The following is a 19,024-nucleotide window of genomic DNA, read 5'->3' on the forward strand; positions in this document are numbered from 1 at the left end:
GAAGGTGCTTGAGCTTCCGTATGGCACACCATTAGTAGTAAAACCAGCATAACGCAAGCTCCAGTTTCCCAGTGTTTGGCATCATTCAACGTTTCCAGCCAAGATCAAAGTTCAGATGCTGCTGCTTCCTGTGATGTCATTGAATTTAAATAGTGAGTGATGGCAATAACCCTTTTCCAATTAAATTTTGCCACATCAACGTCCCTGAAAATAGAGAAAGGCGTGCAACCCAGAACCGCTGTACTGTTCAATAGAGTAAGGGCTTCACCGTGATCATCTGCATCTGTCATCACAAGATTATCAAGGTCTTTTTCTTGAAGAAATTAGGTCCAGAAAGCCGACCTTCCCCACAGACTATTCAGACACCTTGCGCTTGTGGCTTTGTTATAGGCCCGAATCCATTGGTAAAAGGTTGCACAGGTACAATGTGCAATATCAGTTCCTATTCAACAATGTTCAAGAAAATTACCATTTGGAGGCCCTGATGAGGATCGAACTCACGACCCCTGGTTTACAAGACCAGTGCTCTGCCACTGAGCTACAGAGCCCCTCAGGTTACGACGCATAACAGCAACACAACGAGCACACAACATGATGTTTACTGGGTAGACATATTTGAAGGGTGTGTGAGAATGTATGTATATGATTGTGATTTGACCTGTTTTTTTCTGGCCGATTTTTTGAGGAGCAGCTAATTTGTGCGTATTCCGTGCAATTTTAGGGTGACTAATGAGGAGATGTGATGCGTGAAAGTTGAAAAAAACATGTACATGGCAGCAGAGAGACAATATGGATATTACCTTTGCTTTTTTAAATTTCTATCCGGATTCTGGCTCAAAGGGTAGTCAAGCACAGCAGATTGCATTCCTGCCAGTAACACGACAACCTTGTTTGTGTCCTTCTTAATCAACTAACATGCATATTTTCACTTTTGTCTGTATGTTCTTTGAAAGCCAATGGCAATGGTGCTTAGAGCAATGCAGATGTTTAAAAAAGATTTCAAAAGTTAAAATCGACAAAGGTGGGATTCGAAACCACGCGTGTACAGTAGATTAGCAGTCCATCGCCTTAACCACTCGGCCACCTCGTCTACAGGGATTATGTTAGGCATTCAAGTCTTTACAGGTAATAACACAAACATCTTCAAAATAGAACCACAATGCGTTCCTTGTTGAGGTACATCCAGCCGTTTGCAGGAAAACTGCCTCACTTGCTGTTGAGAAAAATTCATCAAAGTCCTGGGGTGTTTATAGGCATCGCCAAGATGACATTGGGAGGTGTTTCAATTGACACGTGTTGAATATGAGGAAGAGCATCATGCTGGCTCCAGTGGCACTGCCTGCAGCATGACAAAAATGTAGAAGGGACATTTGACTGCACCATTGGCTGAACATCAGTGGCAAAGTGTATATCAGGCTAAAAGGTAAGCTCCAGTGGCACAATATGGGCACTACAAGGCACCCATAATTTGGTGTCAGCTAAAAAGACAATGCCAGAGCTTGTGGGTGCTTTTGTACACTTGTGTGTGTGTTTGTGGGTGTAGTTTCATGTTGAAAACCAAAACACAGCAGCTCCAGTGGCGCAATCGGTTAGCGCGCGGTACTTATACAGCAGTACATGCAGTGAGCAATGCCGAGGTTGTGAGTTCAAGCCTCACCTGGAGCAACTTTGGAACTTTTTACTAATTCACCTCAAAACTGAATTATTGAACCAATAAATGTTCTGGACATTTTTTGGTTCACCTCAAGGTTTCCTTGATTGTCAGTTAATGTTGTATGACAGCTCCTCTGCCTTTTAGACATGGAATACTCATTGCAAGTTATTTATGGGGTGTTTGCGCTTTAAATACAGCTACGGAGGGTTTTTGAAAATAGAACAGAAAATAAAAAATGTCAACTGTTATTATACTCCATTTTCTGCTGAGCACCACTTACGGAAGACATTTGTAAAGGTAGAAAAAGGGTTACTGGAGTAGGATCCAGGAGACAATATCAACTTACAAAGAATAATGTTGTCTATTTACTGCATTATCGCCTTTGAAGCAAACCTCTGAGAATAAATACCCTTTCACTAATCAGGCAGTCACTTTGATAAAATCAAGCAGAACAAGGATGCTGATAGGAACTCGCCTCATTTGCATATGGGCTAGGGCTTCTGGGAGCCATGAGAATTAGGAGTTGAAGGTTTTGCAGATCGAGATTGCTAAAGGGCTGGGCATTTGCACAGACCTCTCCATGCCTGATTGGTGCCGAAGGTTAGTTGCAAGTGGTCCCCTGCTCACCCTACCTTACACAGGGCCATGCCCAGTTAGGCCCCTCAGGGCTAGGCCCGGCAGGGCTAAGCCCGGCGTTTGTCAGGCGAAGTGCCTGGACCCCTGCTCATCATACCTCAGAATCTGGTCTAGCTATTGCAGACATGGGGAATGGTGCTTATATCCCATTGACAGCGCCCACAAGCTGCATACTAATAGCCAATGATGTGTGAATGCGGTCAGGGTAGCAGACATATAGAACAATTGGGTGGGTTCGCTTCCGAACTGGATGCACAGGAGCAGGAGAGAATGGCTGTTGGCGATGTATGCAACTTGCTCTGCGTGAACACATCTACCGACCCCTTCCCCTACACACACGGGCACATACACACACACACACACACATAGCCATTGGAGCTATGCAGAGCTAATCAGAAAGATTGGTAATCATTAGAACATGAAAGATATGTGTTCATTTTTTAATAAACTTGTGGACTCCCGCAGAAACGGAGGGACTCACATCTCTAATTGAGGCTTGCTTACCTCTATACAAATGTGTTTGCTGGCTGTCTTTCTTCAACTGGTATGTGCGGTTGTGTCTGTCTTTGTCTTTCAACACGCCTGGCACGTTTACATTATCAAAGAGATGATTGTATGGAGATGGGGAACACCCCTCCGTTGCATTGTGAACTTGAACAGTCTTTTCACCAAAGCAGCTACATGCGACATTGCAAGGTTTTTGTCAGTCTTTGCCTGAAAACATTAGGCCTTCCTCTCGAACTCTATTTCACTCCTTCTGTGGAAGACTTCAATTATGAGGATGCATCCCGTCATAAAAGGTTCTCTGTAGATGGTGCAACTCTGGCTTCTCTTCCCCGTGCTTTTTGAAAATAATCCACCTGAGGCCCTGATGAGGTTTGAACTCATGACCCCTGGTTTACGAGACCAGTGCTCTGCCACTGAGCTACAAGGCCACCTGCTGCTTGCTCACAGCCAACAACAGAAAGTGCAAAGAAACCATGGGTTTTACCTAGGTAGATCTCCAGGTATATGAATTTCTGGTTGTGTAAAAATGGCTGTATATCTCTGCATGTGTTCAGTACGTCATCATACATCTGATTTGCGAAAGCGTGTGTGCTTATGTTGGTGATACATTGTCGGTATGCGTTTGAGTATGTACTTTTACGGGTATGTATGTATTGAGTAGGATGCTGAACAGGTTCATGAGTTTAGATAGCAGGTCAGAATGATGGCAAAAGGAACATGTAAAAGGCAGACAACTAAAAGAAAAAAGAATTTGGGATGTAAGCTTGGGAGTTTACTAACTGCGCTGATTTTGGCTCCTATAATAGTAAAGAATGGAAACCTACGAGGAAAGTCTTTGACTAATTTCATTCTCCGCCTGCACCAATGAACTTATTTTTACATCTCTATTTCCATATCTGTACTCATTCCTGTCTTTCACAGGGAGGTTGAAAGACTTTGGTCTATGTTTAAATGCAGACTATAAAGAAAAAATACGACGAAGGTGGGATTCGAACCCACGCGTGCAGAGCACAATGGATTAGCAGTCCATCGCCTTAACCACTCGGCCACCTCGTCTGTTTGGGAACAGTGCTCGAGTCCCATGCTTAAAGAAGAGATAAAACAATGGTGGTGCAAAGTCAGTGAAAAATAGATCATGTTTGTCATAATAGAAACAAGATCGTTGACTCGTTCTTCCTTACCCGGCCATTGATAGATAAACACATCAAGTTGAAGTTCAGAAAAATATAACAAGAGCTCCTGGAGGGTTCACAACACTAATCCAGAGGAAGGTGCTTGAGCTTCCGTATGGCACACCATTAGTAGTAAAACCAGCATAACGCAAGCTCCAGTTTCCCAGTGTTTGGCATCATTCAACGTTTCCAGCCAAGATCAAAGTTCAGATGCTGCTGCTTCCTGTGATGTCATTGAATTTAAATAGTGAGTGATGGCAATAACCCTTTTCCAATTAAATTTTGCCACATCAACGTCCCTGAAAATAGAGAAAGGCGTGCAACCCAGAACCGCTGTACTGTTCAATAGAGTAAGGGCTTCACCGTGATCATCTGCATCTGTCATCACAAGATTATCAAGGTCTTTTTCTTGAAGAAATTATGTCCAGAAAGCCGACCTTCCCCACAGACTATTCAGACACCTTGCGCTTGTGGCTTTGTTATAGGCCCGAATCCATTGGTAAAAGGTTGCACAGGTACAATGTGCAATATCAGTTCCTATTCAACAATGTTCAAGAAAATTACCATTTGGAGGCCCTGATGAGGATCGAACTCACGACCCCTGGTTTACAAGACCAGTGCTCTGCCACTGAGCTACAGAGCCCCTCAGGTTACGACGCATAACAGCAACACAACGAGCACACAACATGATGTTTACTGGGTAGACATATTTGAAGGGTGTGTGAGAATGTATGTATATGATTGTGATTTGACCTGTTTTTTTCTGGCCGATTTTTTGAGGAGCAGCTAATTTGTGCGTATTCCGTGCAATTTTAGGGTGACTAATGAGGAGATGTGATGCGTGAAAGTTGAAAAAAACATGTACATGGCAGCAGAGAGACAATATGGATATTACCTTTGCTTTTTTAAATTTCTATCCGGATTCTGGCTCAAAGGGTAGTCAAGCACAGCAGATTGCATTCCTGCCAGTAACACGACAACCTTGTTTGTGTCCTTCTTAATCAGCTAACATGCATATTTTCACTTTTGTCTGTATGTTCTTTGAAAGCCAATGGCAATGGTGCTTAGAGCAATGCAGATGTTTAAAAAAGATTTCAAAAGTTAAAATCGACAAAGGTGGGATTCGAAACCACACGTGTACAGCAGATTAGCAGTCCATCGCCTTAACCACTCGGCCACCTCGTCTACAGGGATTATGTTAGGCATTCAAGTCTTTACAGGTAATAACACAAACATCTTCAAAATAGAACCACAATGCGTTCCTTGTTGAGGTACATCCAGCCGTTTGCAGGAAAACTGCCTCACTTGCTGTTGAGAAAAATTCATCAAAGTCCTGGGGTGTTTATAGGCATCGCCAAGATGACATTGGGAGGTGTTTCAATTGACACGTGTTGAATATGAGGAAGAGCATCATGCTGGCTCCAGTGGCACTGCCTGCAGCATGACAAAAATGTAGAAGGGACATTTGACTGCACCATTGGCTGAACATCAGTGGCAAAGTGTATATCAGGCTAAAAGGTAAGCTCCAGTGGCACAATATGGGCACTACAAGGCACCCATAATTTGGTGTCAGCTAAAAAGACAATGCCAGAGCTTGTGGGTGCTTTTGTACACTTGTGTGTGTGTTTGTGGGTGTAGTTTCATGTCGAAAACCAAAACACAGCAGCTCCAGTGGCGCAATCGGTTAGCGCGCGGTACTTATACAGCAGTACATGCAGTGAGCAATGCCGAGGTTGTGAGTTCAAGCCTCACCTGGAGCAACTTTGGAACTTTTTACTGATTCACCTCAAAACTGAATTATTGAACCAATAAATGTTCTGGACATTTTTTGGTTCACCTCAAGGTTTCCTTGATTGTCAGTTAATGTTGTATGACAGCTCCTCTGCCTTTTAGACATGGAATACTCATTGCAAGTTATTTATGGGGTGTTTGCGCTTTAAATACAGCTACGGAGGGTTTTTGAAAATAGAACAGAAAATAAAAAATGTCAACTGTTATTATACTCCATTTTCTGCTGAGCACCACTTACGGAAGACATTTGTAAAGGTAGAAAAAGGGTTACTGGAGTAGGATCCAGGAGACAATATCAACTTACAAAGAATAATGTTGTCTATTTACTGCATTATCGCCTTTGAAGCAAACCTCTGAGAATAAATACCCTTTCACTAATCAGGCAGTCACTTTGATAAAATCAAGCAGAACAAGGATGCTGATAGGAACTCGCCTCATTTGCATATGGGCTAGGGCTTCTGGGAGCCATGAGAATTAGGAGTTGAAGGTTTTGCAGATCGAGATTGCTAAAGGGCTGGGCATTTGCACAGACCTCTCCATGCCTGATTGGTGCCGAAGGTTAGTTGCAAGTGGTCCCCTGCTCACCCTACCTTACACAGGGCCATGCCCAGTTAGGCCCCTCAGGGCTAGGCCCGGCAGGGCTAAGCCCGGCGTTTGTCAGGCGAAGTGCCTGGACCCCTGCTCATCATACCTCAGAATCTGGTCTAGCTATTGCAGACATGGGGAATGGTGCTTATATCCCATTGACAGCGCCCACAAGCTGCATACTAATAGCCAATGATGTGTGAATGCGGTCAGGGTAGCAGACATATAGAACAATTGGGTGGGTTCGCTTCCGAACTGGATGCACAGGAGCAGGAGAGAATGGCTGTTGGCGATGTATGCAACTTGCTCTGCGTGAACACATCTACCGACCCCTTCCCCTACACACACGGGCACATACACACACACACACACACATAGCCATTGGAGCTATGCAGAGCTAATCAGAAAGATTGGTAATCATTAGAACATGAAAGATATGTGTTCATTTTTTATTAAACTTGTGGACTCCCGCAGAAACGGAGGGACTCACATCTCTAATTGAGGCTTGCTTACCTCTATACAAATGTGTTTGCTGGCTGTCTTTCTTCAACTGGTATGTGCGGTTGTGTCTGTCTTTGTCTTTCAACACGCCTGGCACGTTTACATTATCAAAGAGATGATTGTATGGAGATGGGGAACACCCCTCCGTTGCATTGTGTACTTGAACAGTCTTTTCACCAAAGCAGCTACATGCGACATTGCAAGGTTTTTGTCAGTCTTTGCCTGAAAACATTAGGCCTTCCTCTCGAACTCTATTTCACTCCTTCTGTGGAAGACTTCAATTATGAGGATGCATCCCGTCATAAAAGGTTCTCTGTAGATGGTGCAACTCTGGCTTCTCTTCCCCGTGCTTTTTGAAAATAATCCGCCCGAGGCCCTGATGAGGTTTGAACTCATGACCCCTGGTTTACGAGACCAGTGCTCTGCCACTGAGCTACAAGGCCACCTGCTGCTTGCTCACAGCCAACAACAGAAAGTGCAAAGAAACCATGGGTTTTACCTAGGTAGATCTCCAGGTATATGAATTTCTGGTTGTGTAAAAATGGCTGTATATCTCTGCATGTGTTCAGTACGTCATCATACATCTGATTTGCGAAAGCGTGTGTGCTTATGTTGGTGATACATTGTCGGTATGCGTTTGAGTATGTACTTTTACGGGTATGTATGTATTGAGTAGGATGCTGAACAGGTTCATGAGTTTAGATAGCAGGTCAGAATGATGGCAAAATGAACATGTAAAAGGCAGACAACTAAAAGAAAAAAGAATTTGGGATGTAAGCTTGGGAGTTTACTAACTGCGCTGATTTTGGCTCCTATAATAGTAAAGAATGGAAACCTACGAGGAAAGTCTTTGACTAATTTCATTCTCCGCCTGCACCAATGAACTTATTTTTACATCTCTATTTCCATATCTGTACTCATTCCTGTCTTTCACAGGGAGGTTGAAAGACTTTGGTCTATGTTTAAATGCAGACTATAAAGAAAAAATACGACGAAGGTGGGATTCGAACCCACGCGTGCAGAGCATAATGGATTAGCAGTCCATCGCCTTAACCACTCGGCCACCTCGTATGTTTGGGAACGGTGCTCGAATCCCATGCTTAAAGAAGAGATAAAACAATGGTGGTGCAAAGTCAGTGAAAAATAGATCATGTTTGTCATAATAGAAACAAGATCGTTGACTCGTTCTTCCTTACCCGGCCATTGATAGATAAACACATCAAGTTGAAGTTCAGAAAAATATAACAAGAGCTCCTGGAGGGTTCACAACACTAATCCAGAGGAAGGTGCTTGAGCTTCCGTATGGCACACCATTAGTAGTAAAACCAGCATAACGCAAGCTCCAGTTTCCCAGTGTTTGGCATCATTCAACGTTTCCAGCCAAGATCAAAGTTCAGATGCTGCTGCTTCCTGTGATGTCATTGAATTTAAATAGTGAGTGATGGCAATAACCCTTTTCCAATTAAATTTTGCCACATCAACGTCCCTGAAAATAGAGAAAGGCGTGCAACCCAGAACCGCTGTACTGTTCAATAGAGTAAGGGCTTCACCGTGATCATCTGCATCTGTCATCACAAGATTATCAAGGTCTTTTTCTTGAAGAAATTAGGTCCAGAAAGCCGACCTTCCCCACAGACTATTCAGACACCTTGCGCTTGTGGCTTTGTCATAGGCCCGAATCCATTGGTAAAAGGTTGCACAGGTACAATGTGCAATATCAGTTCCTATTCAACAATGTTCAAGAAAATTACCATTTGGAGGCCCTGATGAGGATCGAACTCACGACCCCTGGTTTACAAGACCAGTGCTCTGCCACTGAGCTACAGAGCCCCTCAGGTTACGACGCATAACAGCAACACAACGAGCACACAACATGATGTTTACTGGGTAGACATATTTGAAGGGTGTGTGAGAATGTATGTATATGATTGTGATTTGACCTGTTTTTTTCTGGCCGATTTTTTGAGGAGCAGCTAATTTGTGCGTATTCCGTGCAATTTTAGGGTGACTAATGAGGAGATGTGATGCGTGAAAGTTGAAAAAAACATGTACATGGCAGCAGAGAGACAATATGGATATTACCTTTGCTTTTTTAAATTTCTATCCGGATTCTGGCTCAAAGGGTAGTCAAGCACAGCAGATTGCATTCCTGCCAGTAACACGACAACCTTGTTTGTGTCCTTCTTAATCAACTAACATGCATATTTTCACTTTTGTCTGTATGTTCTTTGAAAGCCAATGGCAATGGTGCTTAGAGCAATGCAGATGTTTAAAAAAGATTTCAAAAGTTAAAATCGACAAAGGTGGGATTCGAAACCACGCGTGTACAGTAGATTAGCAGTCCATCGCCTTAACCACTCGGCCACCTCGTCTACAGGGATTATGTTAGGCATTCAAGTCTTTACAGGTAATAACACAAACATCTTCAAAATAGAACCACAATGCGTTCCTTGTTGAGGTACATCCAGCCGTTTGCAGGAAAACTGCCTCACTTGCTGTTGAGAAAAATTCATCAAAGTCCTGGGGTGTTTATAGGCATCGCCAAGATGACATTGGGAGGTGTTTCAATTGACACGTGTTGAATATGAGGAAGAGCATCATGCTGGCTCCAGTGGCACTGCCTGCAGCATGACAAAAATGTAGAAGGGACATTTGACTGCACCATTGGCTGAACATCAGTGGCAAAGTGTATATCAGGCTAAAAGGTAAGCTCCAGTGGCACAATATGGGCACTACAAGGCACCCATAATTTGGTGTCAGCTAAAAAGACAATGCCAGAGCTTGTGGGTGCTTTTGTACACTTGTGTGTGTGTTTGTGGGTGTAGTTTCATGTTGAAAACCAAAACACAGCAGCTCCAGTGGCGCAATCGGTTAGCGCGCGGTACTTATACAGCAGTACATGCAGTGAGCAATGCCGAGGTTGTGAGTTCAAGCCTCACCTGGAGCAACTTTGGAACTTTTTACTAATTCACCTCAAAACTGAATTATTGAACCAATAAATGTTCTGGACATTTTTTGGTTCACCTCAAGGTTTCCTTGATTGTCAGTTAATGTTGTATGACAGCTCCTCTGCCTTTTAGACATGGAATACTCATTGCAAGTTATTTATGGGGTGTTTGCGCTTTAAATACAGCTACGGAGGGTTTTTGAAAATAGAACAGAAAATAAAAAATGTCAACTGTTATTATACTCCATTTTCTGCTGAGCACCACTTACGGAAGACATTTGTAAAGGTAGAAAAAGGGTTACTGGAGTAGGATCCAGGAGACAATATCAACTTACAAAGAATAATGTTGTCTATTTACTGCATTATCGCCTTTGAAGCAAACCTCTGAGAATAAATACCCTTTCACTAATCAGGCAGTCACTTTGATAAAATCAAGCAGAACAAGGATGCTGATAGGAACTCGCCTCATTTGCATATGGGCTAGGGCTTCTGGGAGCCATGAGAATTAGGAGTTGAAGGTTTTGCAGATCGAGATTGCTAAAGGGCTGGGCATTTGCACAGACCTCTCCATGCCTGATTGGTGCCGAAGGTTAGTTGCAAGTGGTCCCCTGCTCACCCTACCTTACACAGGGCCATGCCCAGTTAGGCCCCTCAGGGCTAGGCCCGGCAGGGCTAAGCCCGGCGTTTGTCAGGCGAAGTGCCTGGACCCCTGCTCATCATACCTCAGAATCTGGTCTAGCTATTGCAGACATGGGGAATGGTGCTTATATCCCATTGACAGCGCCCACAAGCTGCATACTAATAGCCAATGATGTGTGAATGCGGTCAGGGTAGCAGACATATAGAACAATTGGGTGGGTTCGCTTCCGAACTGGATGCACAGGAGCAGGAGAGAATGGCTGTTGGCGATGTATGCAACTTGCTCTGCGTGAACACATCTACCGACCCCTTCCCCTACACACACGGGCACATACACACACACACACACACATAGCCATTGGAGCTATGCAGAGCTAATCAGAAAGATTGGTAATCATTAGAACATGAAAGATATGTGTTCATTTTTTATTAAACTTGTGGACTCCCGCAGAAACGGAGGGACTCACATCTCTAATTGAGGCTTGCTTACCTCTATACAAATGTGTTTGCTGGCTGTCTTTCTTCAACTGGTATGTGCGGTTGTGTCTGTCTTTGTCTTTCAACACGCCTGGCACGTTTACATTATCAAAGAGATGATTGTATGGAGATGGGGAACACCCCTCCGTTGCATTGTGTACTTGAACAGTCTTTTCACCAAAGCAGCTACATGCGACATTGCAAGGTTTTTGTCAGTCTTTGCCTGAAAACATTAGGCCTTCCTCTCGAACTCTATTTCACTCCTTCTGTGGAAGACTTCAATTATGAGGATGCATCCCGTCATAAAAGGTTCTCTGTAGATGGTGCAACTCTGGCTTCTCTTCCCCGTGCTTTTTGAAAATAATCCGCCCGAGGCCCTGATGAGGTTTGAACTCATGACCCCTGGTTTACGAGACCAGTGCTCTGCCACTGAGCTACAAGGCCACCTGCTGCTTGCTCACAGCCAACAACAGAAAGTGCAAAGAAACCATGGGTTTTACCTAGGTAGATCTCCAGGTATATGAATTTCTGGTTGTGTAAAAATGGCTGTATATCTCTGCATGTGTTCAGTACATCATCATACATCTGATTTGCGAAAGCGTGTGTGCTTATGTTGGTGATACATTGTCGGTATGCGTTTGAGTATGTACTTTTACGGGTATGTATGTATTGAGTAGGATGCTGAACAGGTTCATGAGTTTAGATAGCAGGTCAGAATGATGGCAAAATGAACATGTAAAAGGCAGACAACTAAAAGAAAAAAGAATTTGGGATGTAAGCTTGGGAGTTTACTAACTGCGCTGATTTTGGCTCCTATAATAGTAAAGAATGGAAACCTACGAGGAAAGTCTTTGACTAATTTCATTCTCCGCCTGCACCAATGAACTTATTTTTACATCTCTATTTCCATATCTGTACTCATTCCTGTCTTTCACAGGGAGGTTGAAAGACTTTGGTCTATGTTTAAATGCAGACTATAAAGAAAAAATACGACGAAGGTGGGATTCGAACCCACGCGTGCAGAGCATAATGGATTAGCAGTCCATCGCCTTAACCACTCGGCCACCTCGTATGTTTGGGAACGGTGCTCGAATCCCATGCTTAAAGAAGAGATAAAACAATGGTGGTGCAAAGTCAGTGAAAAATAGATCATGTTTGTCATAATAGAAACAAGATCGTTGACTCGTTCTTCCTTACCCGGCCATTGATAGATAAACACATCAAGTTGAAGTTCAGAAAAATATAACAAGAGCTCCTGGAGGGTTCACAACACTAATCCAGAGGAAGGTGCTTGAGCTTCCGTATGGCACACCATTAGTAGTAAAACCAGCATAACGCAAGCTCCAGTTTCCCAGTGTTTGGCATCATTCAACGTTTCCAGCCAAGATCAAAGTTCAGATGCTGCTGCTTCCTGTGATGTCATTGAATTTAAATAGTGAGTGATGGCAATAACCCTTTTCCAATTAAATTTTGCCACATCAACGTCCCTGAAAATAGAGAAAGGCGTGCAACCCAGAACCGCTGTACTGTTCAATAGAGTAAGGGCTTCACCGTGATCATCTGCATCTGTCATCACAAGATTATCAAGGTCTTTTTCTTGAAGAAATTAGGTCCAGAAAGCCGACCTTCCCCACAGACTATTCAGACACCTTGCGCTTGTGGCTTTGTCATAGGCCCGAATCCATTGGTAAAAGGTTGCACAGGTACAATGTGCAATATCAGTTCCTATTCAACAATGTTCAAGAAAATTACCATTTGGAGGCCCTGATGAGGATCGAACTCACGACCCCTGGTTTACAAGACCAGTGCTCTGCCACTGAGCTACAGAGCCCCTCAGGTTACGACGCATAACAGCAACACAACGAGCACACAACATGATGTTTACTGGGTAGACATATTTGAAGGGTGTGTGAGAATGTATGTATATGATTGTGATTTGACCTGTTTTTTTCTGGCCGATTTTTTGAGGAGCAGCTAATTTGTGCGTATTCCGTGCAATTTTAGGGTGACTAATGAGGAGATGTGATGCGTGAAAGTTGAAAAAAACATGTACATGGCAGCAGAGAGACAATATGGATATTACCTTTGCTTTTTTAAATTTCTATCCGGATTCTGGCTCAAAGGGTAGTCAAGCACAGCAGATTGCATTCCTGCCAGTAACACGACAACCTTGTTTGTGTCCTTCTTAATCAACTAACATGCATATTTTCACTTTTGTCTGTATGTTCTTTGAAAGCCAATGGCAATGGTGCTTAGAGCAATGCAGATGTTTAAAAAAGATTTCAAAAGTTAAAATCGACAAAGGTGGGATTCGAAACCACGCGTGTACAGTAGATTAGCAGTCCATCGCCTTAACCACTCGGCCACCTCGTCTACAGGGATTATGTTAGGCATTCAAGTCTTTACAGGTAATAACACAAACATCTTCAAAATAGAACCACAATGCGTTCCTTGTTGAGGTACATCCAGCCGTTTGCAGGAAAACTGCCTCACTTGCTGTTGAGAAAAATTCATCAAAGTCCTGGGGTGTTTATAGGCATCGCCAAGATGACATTGGGAGGTGTTTCAATTGACACGTGTTGAATATGAGGAAGAGCATCATGCTGGCTCCAGTGGCACTGCCTGCAGCATGACAAAAATGTAGAAGGGACATTTGACTGCACCATTGGCTGAACATCAGTGGCAAAGTGTATATCAGGCTAAAAGGTAAGCTCCAGTGGCACAATATGGGCACTACAAGGCACCCATAATTTGGTGTCAGCTAAAAAGACAATGCCAGAGCTTGTGGGTGCTTTTGTACACTTGTGTGTGTGTTTGTGGGTGTAGTTTCATGTTGAAAACCAAAACACAGCAGCTCCAGTGGCGCAATCGGTTAGCGCGCGGTACTTATACAGCAGTACATGCAGTGAGCAATGCCGAGGTTGTGAGTTCAAGCCTCACCTGGAGCAACTTTGGAACTTTTTACTAATTCACCTCAAAACTGAATTATTGAACCAATAAATGTTCTGGACATTTTTTGGTTCACCTCAAGGTTTCCTTGATTGTCAGTTAATGTTGTATGACAGCTCCTCTGCCTTTTAGACATGGAATACTCATTGCAAGTTATTTATGGGGTGTTTGCGCTTTAAATACAGCTACGGAGGGTTTTTGAAAATAGAACAGAAAATAAAAAATGTCAACTGTTATTATACTCCATTTTCTGCTGAGCACCACTTACGGAAGACATTTGTAAAGGTAGAAAAAGGGTTACTGGAGTAGGATCCAGGAGACAATATCAACTTACAAAGAATAATGTTGTCTATTTACTGCATTATCGCCTTTGAAGCAAACCTCTGAGAATAAATACCCTTTCACTAATCAGGCAGTCACTTTGATAAAATCAAGCAGAACAAGGATGCTGATAGGAACTCGCCTCATTTGCATATGGGCTAGGGCTTCTGGGAGCCATGAGAATTAGGAGTTGAAGGTTTTGCAGATCGAGATTGCTAAAGGGCTGGGCATTTGCACAGACCTCTCCATGCCTGATTGGTGCCGAAGGTTAGTTGCAAGTGGTCCCCTGCTCACCCTACCTTACACAGGGCCATGCCCAGTTAGGCCCCTCAGGGCTAGGCCCGGCAGGGCTAAGCCCGGCGTTTGTCAGGCGAAGTGCCTGGACCCCTGCTCATCATACCTCAGAATCTGGTCTAGCTATTGCAGACATGGGGAATGGGGAATGGTGCTTATATCCCATTGACAGCGCCCACAAGCTGCATACTAATAGCTGATGTGTGAATGCGGTCAGGGTAGCAGACATATAGAACAATTGGGTGGGTTCGCTTCCGAACTGGATGCACAGGAGCAGGAGAGAATGGCTGTTGGCGATGTATGCAACTTGCTCTGCGTGAACACATCTACCGACCCCTTCCCCTACACACACGGGCACATACACACACACACACACACATAGCCATTGGAGCTATGCAGAGCTAATCAGAAAGATTGGTAATCATTAGAACATGAAAGATATGTGTTCATTTTTTAATAAACTTGTGGACTCCCGCAGAAACGGAGGGACTCACATCTCTAATTGAGGCTTGCTTACCTCTATACAAATGTGTTTGCTGGCTGTCTTTCTTCAACTGGTATGTGCGGTTGTGTCTGTCTTTGTCTTTCAACACGCCTGGCACGTTTACATTATCAAAGAGATGATTGTATGGAGATGGGGAACACCCCTCCGTTGCATTGTGAACTTGAACAGTCTTTTCACCAAAGCAGCTACATGCGACATTGCAAGGTTTTTGTCAGTCTTTGCCTGAAAACATTAGGCCTTCCTCTCGAACTCTATTTCACTCCTTCTGTGGAAGACTTCAATTATGAGGATGCATCCCGTCATAAAAGGTTCTCTGTAGATGGTGCAACTCTGGCTTCTCTTCCCCGTGCTTTTTGAAAATAATCCGCCCGAGGCCCTGATGAGGTTTGAACTCATGACCCCTGGTTTACGAGACCAGTGCTCTGCCACTGAGCTACAAGGCCACCTGCTGCTTGCTCACAGCCAACAACAGAAAGTGCAAAGAAACCATGGGTTTTACCTAGGTAGATCTCCAGGTATATGAATTTCTGGTTGTGTAAAAATGGCTGTATATCTCTGCATGTGTTCAGTACATCATCATACATCTGATTTGCGAAAGCGTGTGTGCTTATGTTGGTGATACATTGTCGGTATGCGTTTGAGTATGTACTTTTACGGGTATGTATGTATTGAGTAGGATGCTGAACAGGTTCATGAGTTTAGATAGCAGGTCAGAATGATGGCAAAATGAACATGTAAAAGGCAGACAACTAAAAGAAAAAAGAATTTGGGATGTAAGCTTGGGAGTTTACTAACTGCGCTGATTTTGGCTCCTATAATAGTAAAGAATGGAAACCTACGAGGAAAGTCTTTGACTAATTTCATTCTCCGCCTGCACCAATGAACTTATTTTTACATCTCTATTTCCATATCTGTACTCATTCCTGTCTTTCACAGGGAGGTTGAAAGACTTTGGTCTATGTTTAAATGCAGACTATAAAGAAAAAATACGACGAAGGTGGGATTCGAACCCACGCGTGCAGAGCATAATGGATTAGCAGTCCATCGCCTTAACCACTCGGCCACCTCGTATGTTTGGGAACGGTGCTCGAATCCCATGCTTAAAGAAGAGATAAAACAATGGTGGTGCAAAGTCAGTGAAAAATAGATCATGTTTGTCATAATAGAAACAAGATCGTTGACTCGTTCTTCCTTACCCGGCCATTGATAGATAAACACATCAAGTTGAAGTTCAGAAAAATATAACAAGAGCTCCTGGAGGGTTCACAACACTAATCCAGAGGAAGGTGCTTGAGCTTCCGTATGGCACACCATTAGTAGTAAAACCAGCATAACGCAAGCTCCAGTTTCCCAGTGTTTGGCATCATTCAACGTTTCCAGCCAAGATCAAAGTTCAGATGCTGCTGCTTCCTGTGATGTCATTGAATTTAAATAGTGAGTGATGGCAATAACCCTTTTCCAATTAAATTTTGCCACATCAACGTCCCTGAAAATAGAGAAAGGCGTGCAACCCAGAACCGCTGTACTGTTCAATAGAGTAAGGGCTTCACCGTGATCATCTGCATCTGTCATCACAAGATTATCAAGGTCTTTTTCTTGAAGAAATTAGGTCCAGAAAGCCGACCTTCCCCACAGACTATTCAGACACCTTGCGCTTGTGGCTTTGTCATAGGCCCGAATCCATTGGTAAAAGGTTGCACAGGTACAATGTGCAATATCAGTTCCTATTCAACAATGTTCAAGAAAATTACCATTTGGAGGCCCTGATGAGGATCGAACTCACGACCCCTGGTTTACAAGACCAGTGCTCTGCCACTGAGCTACAGAGCCCCTCAGGTTACGACGCATAACAGCAACACAACGAGCACACAACATGATGTTTACTGGGTAGACATATTTGAAGGGTGTGTGAGAATGTATGTATATGATTGTGATTTGACCTGTTTTTTTCTGGCCGATTTTTTGAGGAGCAGCTAATTTGTGCGTATTCCGTGCAATTTTAGGGTGACTAATGAGGAGATGTGATGCGTGAAAGTTGAAAAAAACATGTACATGGCAGCAGAGAGACAATATGGATATTACCTTTGCTTTTTTAAATTTCTATCCGGATTCTGGCTCAAAGGGTAGTCAAGCACAGCAGATTGCATTCCTGCCAGTAACACGACAACCTTGTTTGTGTCCTTCTTAATCAACTAACATGCATATTTTCACTTTTGTCTGTATGTTCTTTGAAAGCCAATGGCAATGGTGCTTAGAGCAATGCAGATGTTTAAAAAAGATTTCAAAAGTTAAAATCGACAAAGGTGGGATTCGAAACCACGCGTGTACAGTAGATTAGCAGTCCATCGCCTTAACCACTCGGCCACCTCGTCTACAGGGATTATGTTAGGCATTCAAGTCTTTACAGGTAATAACACAAACATCTTCAAAATAGAACCACAATGCGTTCCTTGTTGAGGTACATCCAGCCGTTTGCAGGAAAACTGCCTCACTTGCTGTTGAGAAAAATTCATCAAAGTCCTGGGGTGTTTATAGGCATCGCCAAGATGACATTGGGAGGTGTTTCAATTGACACGTGTTGAATATGAGGAAGAGCATCATGCTGGCTCCAGTGGCACTGCCTGCAGCATGACAAAAATGTAGAAGGGACATTTGACTGCACCATTGGCTGAACATCAGTGGCAAAGTGTATATCAGGCTAAAAGGTAAGCTCCAGTGGCACAATATGGGCACTACAAGGCACCCATAATTTGGTGTCAGCTAAAAAGACAATGCCAGAGCTTGTGGGTGCTTTTGTACACTTGTGTGTGTGTTTGTGGGTGTAGTTTCATGTTGAAAACCAAAACACAGCAGCTCCAGTGGCGCAATCGGTTAGCGCGCGGTACTTATACAGCAGTACATGCAGTGAGCAATGCCGAGGTTGTGAGTTCAAGCCTCACCTGGAGCAACTTTGGAACTTTTTACTAATTCACCTCAAAACTGAATTATTGAACCAATAAATGTTCTGGACATTTTTTGGTTCACCTCAAGGTTTCCTTGATTGTCAGTTAATGTTGTATGACAGCTCCTCTGCCTTTTAGACATGGAATACTCATTGCAAGTTATTTATGGGGTGTTTGCGCTTTAAATACAGCTACGGAGGGTTTTTGAAAATAGAACAGAAAATAAAAAATGTCAACTGTTATTATACTCCATTTTCTGCTGAGCACCACTTACGGAAGACATTTGTAAAGGTAGAAAAAGGGTTACTGGAGTAGGATCCAGGAGACAATATCAACTTACAAAGAATAATGTTGTCTATTTACTGCATTATCGCCTTTGAAGCAAACCTCTGAGAATAAATACCCTTTCACTAATCAGGCAGTCACTTTGATAAAATCAAGCAGAACAAGGATGCTGATAGGAACTCGCCTCATTTGCATATGGGCTAGGGCTTCTGGGAGCCATGAGAATTAGGAGTTGAAGGTTTTGCAGATCGAGATTGCTAAAGGGCTGGGCATTTGCACAGACCTCTCCATGCCTGATTGGTGCCGAAGGTTAGTTGCAAGTGGTCCCCTGCTCACCCTACCTTACACAGGGCCATGCCCAGTTAGGCCCCTCAGGGCTAGGCCCGGCAGGGCTAAGCCCGGCGTTTGTCAGGCGAAGTGCCTGGACCCCTGCTCATCATACCTCAGAATCTGGTCTAGCTATTGCAGACATGGGGAATGGGGAATGGTGCTTATATCCCATTGACAGCGCCCACAAGCTGCATACTAATAGCTGATGTGTGAATGCGGTCAGGGTAGCAGACATATAGAACAATTGGGTGGGTTCGCTTCCGAACTGGATGCACAGGAGCAGGAGAGAATGGCTGTTGGCGATGTATGCAACTTGCTCTGCGTGAACACATCTACCGACCCCTTCCCCTACACACACGGGCACATACACACACACACACACACATAGCCATTGGAGCTATGCAGAGCTAATCAGAAAGATTGGTAATCATTAGAACATGAAAGATATGTGTTCATTTTTTAATAAACTTGTGGACTCCCGCAGAAACG

The 19,024-nt window shown here is 43.5% G+C and overlaps 22 non-coding genes across 22 annotated transcripts; 5 read left to right on the forward strand and 17 right to left on the reverse strand.

The window, feature by feature from the left end:
• Window positions 1-476: 476 nt before the first annotated feature.
• TRNAT-UGU (transfer RNA threonine (anticodon UGU)) lies at window positions 477-548 on the reverse strand. Its single transcript has one exon. It is a non-coding gene; the product is annotated as a tRNA-Thr (tRNA).
• A 465-nt stretch (window positions 549-1,013) lies between these two features.
• On the reverse strand, window positions 1,014-1,090 carry TRNAS-GCU (transfer RNA serine (anticodon GCU)). Its single transcript has one exon. It is a non-coding gene; the product is annotated as a tRNA-Ser (tRNA).
• Window positions 1,091-1,570: 480 nt separating this feature from the next.
• TRNAI-UAU (transfer RNA isoleucine (anticodon UAU)) lies at window positions 1,571-1,665 on the forward strand. Its single transcript has 2 exons — window positions 1,571-1,608; window positions 1,630-1,665. It is a non-coding gene; the product is annotated as a tRNA-Ile (tRNA).
• Window positions 1,666-3,153: 1,488 nt separating this feature from the next.
• On the reverse strand, window positions 3,154-3,225 carry TRNAT-CGU (transfer RNA threonine (anticodon CGU)). The gene has a single exon. It is a non-coding gene; the product is annotated as a tRNA-Thr (tRNA).
• A 546-nt stretch (window positions 3,226-3,771) lies between these two features.
• TRNAS-GCU (transfer RNA serine (anticodon GCU)) lies at window positions 3,772-3,853 on the reverse strand. Its single transcript has one exon. It is a non-coding gene; the product is annotated as a tRNA-Ser (tRNA).
• A 687-nt stretch (window positions 3,854-4,540) lies between these two features.
• On the reverse strand, window positions 4,541-4,612 carry TRNAT-UGU (transfer RNA threonine (anticodon UGU)). Its single transcript has one exon. It is a non-coding gene; the product is annotated as a tRNA-Thr (tRNA).
• Window positions 4,613-5,634: 1,022 nt separating this feature from the next.
• TRNAI-UAU (transfer RNA isoleucine (anticodon UAU)) lies at window positions 5,635-5,729 on the forward strand. The gene is made up of 2 exons: window positions 5,635-5,672; window positions 5,694-5,729. It is a non-coding gene; the product is annotated as a tRNA-Ile (tRNA).
• A 1,488-nt stretch (window positions 5,730-7,217) lies between these two features.
• On the reverse strand, window positions 7,218-7,289 carry TRNAT-CGU (transfer RNA threonine (anticodon CGU)). The gene has a single exon. It is a non-coding gene; the product is annotated as a tRNA-Thr (tRNA).
• A 546-nt stretch (window positions 7,290-7,835) lies between these two features.
• Window positions 7,836-7,917, reverse strand: TRNAS-GCU (transfer RNA serine (anticodon GCU)). Its single transcript has one exon. It is a non-coding gene; the product is annotated as a tRNA-Ser (tRNA).
• Window positions 7,918-8,604: 687 nt separating this feature from the next.
• Window positions 8,605-8,676, reverse strand: TRNAT-UGU (transfer RNA threonine (anticodon UGU)). Its single transcript has one exon. It is a non-coding gene; the product is annotated as a tRNA-Thr (tRNA).
• A 465-nt stretch (window positions 8,677-9,141) lies between these two features.
• On the reverse strand, window positions 9,142-9,218 carry TRNAS-GCU (transfer RNA serine (anticodon GCU)). The gene has a single exon. It is a non-coding gene; the product is annotated as a tRNA-Ser (tRNA).
• A 480-nt stretch (window positions 9,219-9,698) lies between these two features.
• Window positions 9,699-9,793, forward strand: TRNAI-UAU (transfer RNA isoleucine (anticodon UAU)). Its single transcript has 2 exons — window positions 9,699-9,736; window positions 9,758-9,793. It is a non-coding gene; the product is annotated as a tRNA-Ile (tRNA).
• A 1,488-nt stretch (window positions 9,794-11,281) lies between these two features.
• Window positions 11,282-11,353, reverse strand: TRNAT-CGU (transfer RNA threonine (anticodon CGU)). The gene has a single exon. It is a non-coding gene; the product is annotated as a tRNA-Thr (tRNA).
• Window positions 11,354-11,899: 546 nt separating this feature from the next.
• TRNAS-GCU (transfer RNA serine (anticodon GCU)) lies at window positions 11,900-11,981 on the reverse strand. The gene has a single exon. It is a non-coding gene; the product is annotated as a tRNA-Ser (tRNA).
• Window positions 11,982-12,668: 687 nt separating this feature from the next.
• On the reverse strand, window positions 12,669-12,740 carry TRNAT-UGU (transfer RNA threonine (anticodon UGU)). The gene has a single exon. It is a non-coding gene; the product is annotated as a tRNA-Thr (tRNA).
• Window positions 12,741-13,205: 465 nt separating this feature from the next.
• Window positions 13,206-13,282, reverse strand: TRNAS-GCU (transfer RNA serine (anticodon GCU)). The gene has a single exon. It is a non-coding gene; the product is annotated as a tRNA-Ser (tRNA).
• A 480-nt stretch (window positions 13,283-13,762) lies between these two features.
• On the forward strand, window positions 13,763-13,857 carry TRNAI-UAU (transfer RNA isoleucine (anticodon UAU)). The gene is made up of 2 exons: window positions 13,763-13,800; window positions 13,822-13,857. It is a non-coding gene; the product is annotated as a tRNA-Ile (tRNA).
• A 1,492-nt stretch (window positions 13,858-15,349) lies between these two features.
• TRNAT-CGU (transfer RNA threonine (anticodon CGU)) lies at window positions 15,350-15,421 on the reverse strand. Its single transcript has one exon. It is a non-coding gene; the product is annotated as a tRNA-Thr (tRNA).
• A 546-nt stretch (window positions 15,422-15,967) lies between these two features.
• TRNAS-GCU (transfer RNA serine (anticodon GCU)) lies at window positions 15,968-16,049 on the reverse strand. The gene has a single exon. It is a non-coding gene; the product is annotated as a tRNA-Ser (tRNA).
• Window positions 16,050-16,736: 687 nt separating this feature from the next.
• Window positions 16,737-16,808, reverse strand: TRNAT-UGU (transfer RNA threonine (anticodon UGU)). The gene has a single exon. It is a non-coding gene; the product is annotated as a tRNA-Thr (tRNA).
• Window positions 16,809-17,273: 465 nt separating this feature from the next.
• TRNAS-GCU (transfer RNA serine (anticodon GCU)) lies at window positions 17,274-17,350 on the reverse strand. Its single transcript has one exon. It is a non-coding gene; the product is annotated as a tRNA-Ser (tRNA).
• A 480-nt stretch (window positions 17,351-17,830) lies between these two features.
• On the forward strand, window positions 17,831-17,925 carry TRNAI-UAU (transfer RNA isoleucine (anticodon UAU)). The gene is made up of 2 exons: window positions 17,831-17,868; window positions 17,890-17,925. It is a non-coding gene; the product is annotated as a tRNA-Ile (tRNA).
• The last annotated feature ends 1,099 nt before the right edge of the window (window positions 17,926-19,024 follow it).

This window comes from Ambystoma mexicanum, chromosome 13, assembly GCF_040938575.1.
Source record: "Ambystoma mexicanum isolate Mex_15411 chromosome 13, UKY_AmexF1_1, whole genome shotgun sequence".
Lineage (NCBI taxonomy): Eukaryota > Metazoa > Chordata > Amphibia > Caudata > Ambystomatidae > Ambystoma > Ambystoma mexicanum.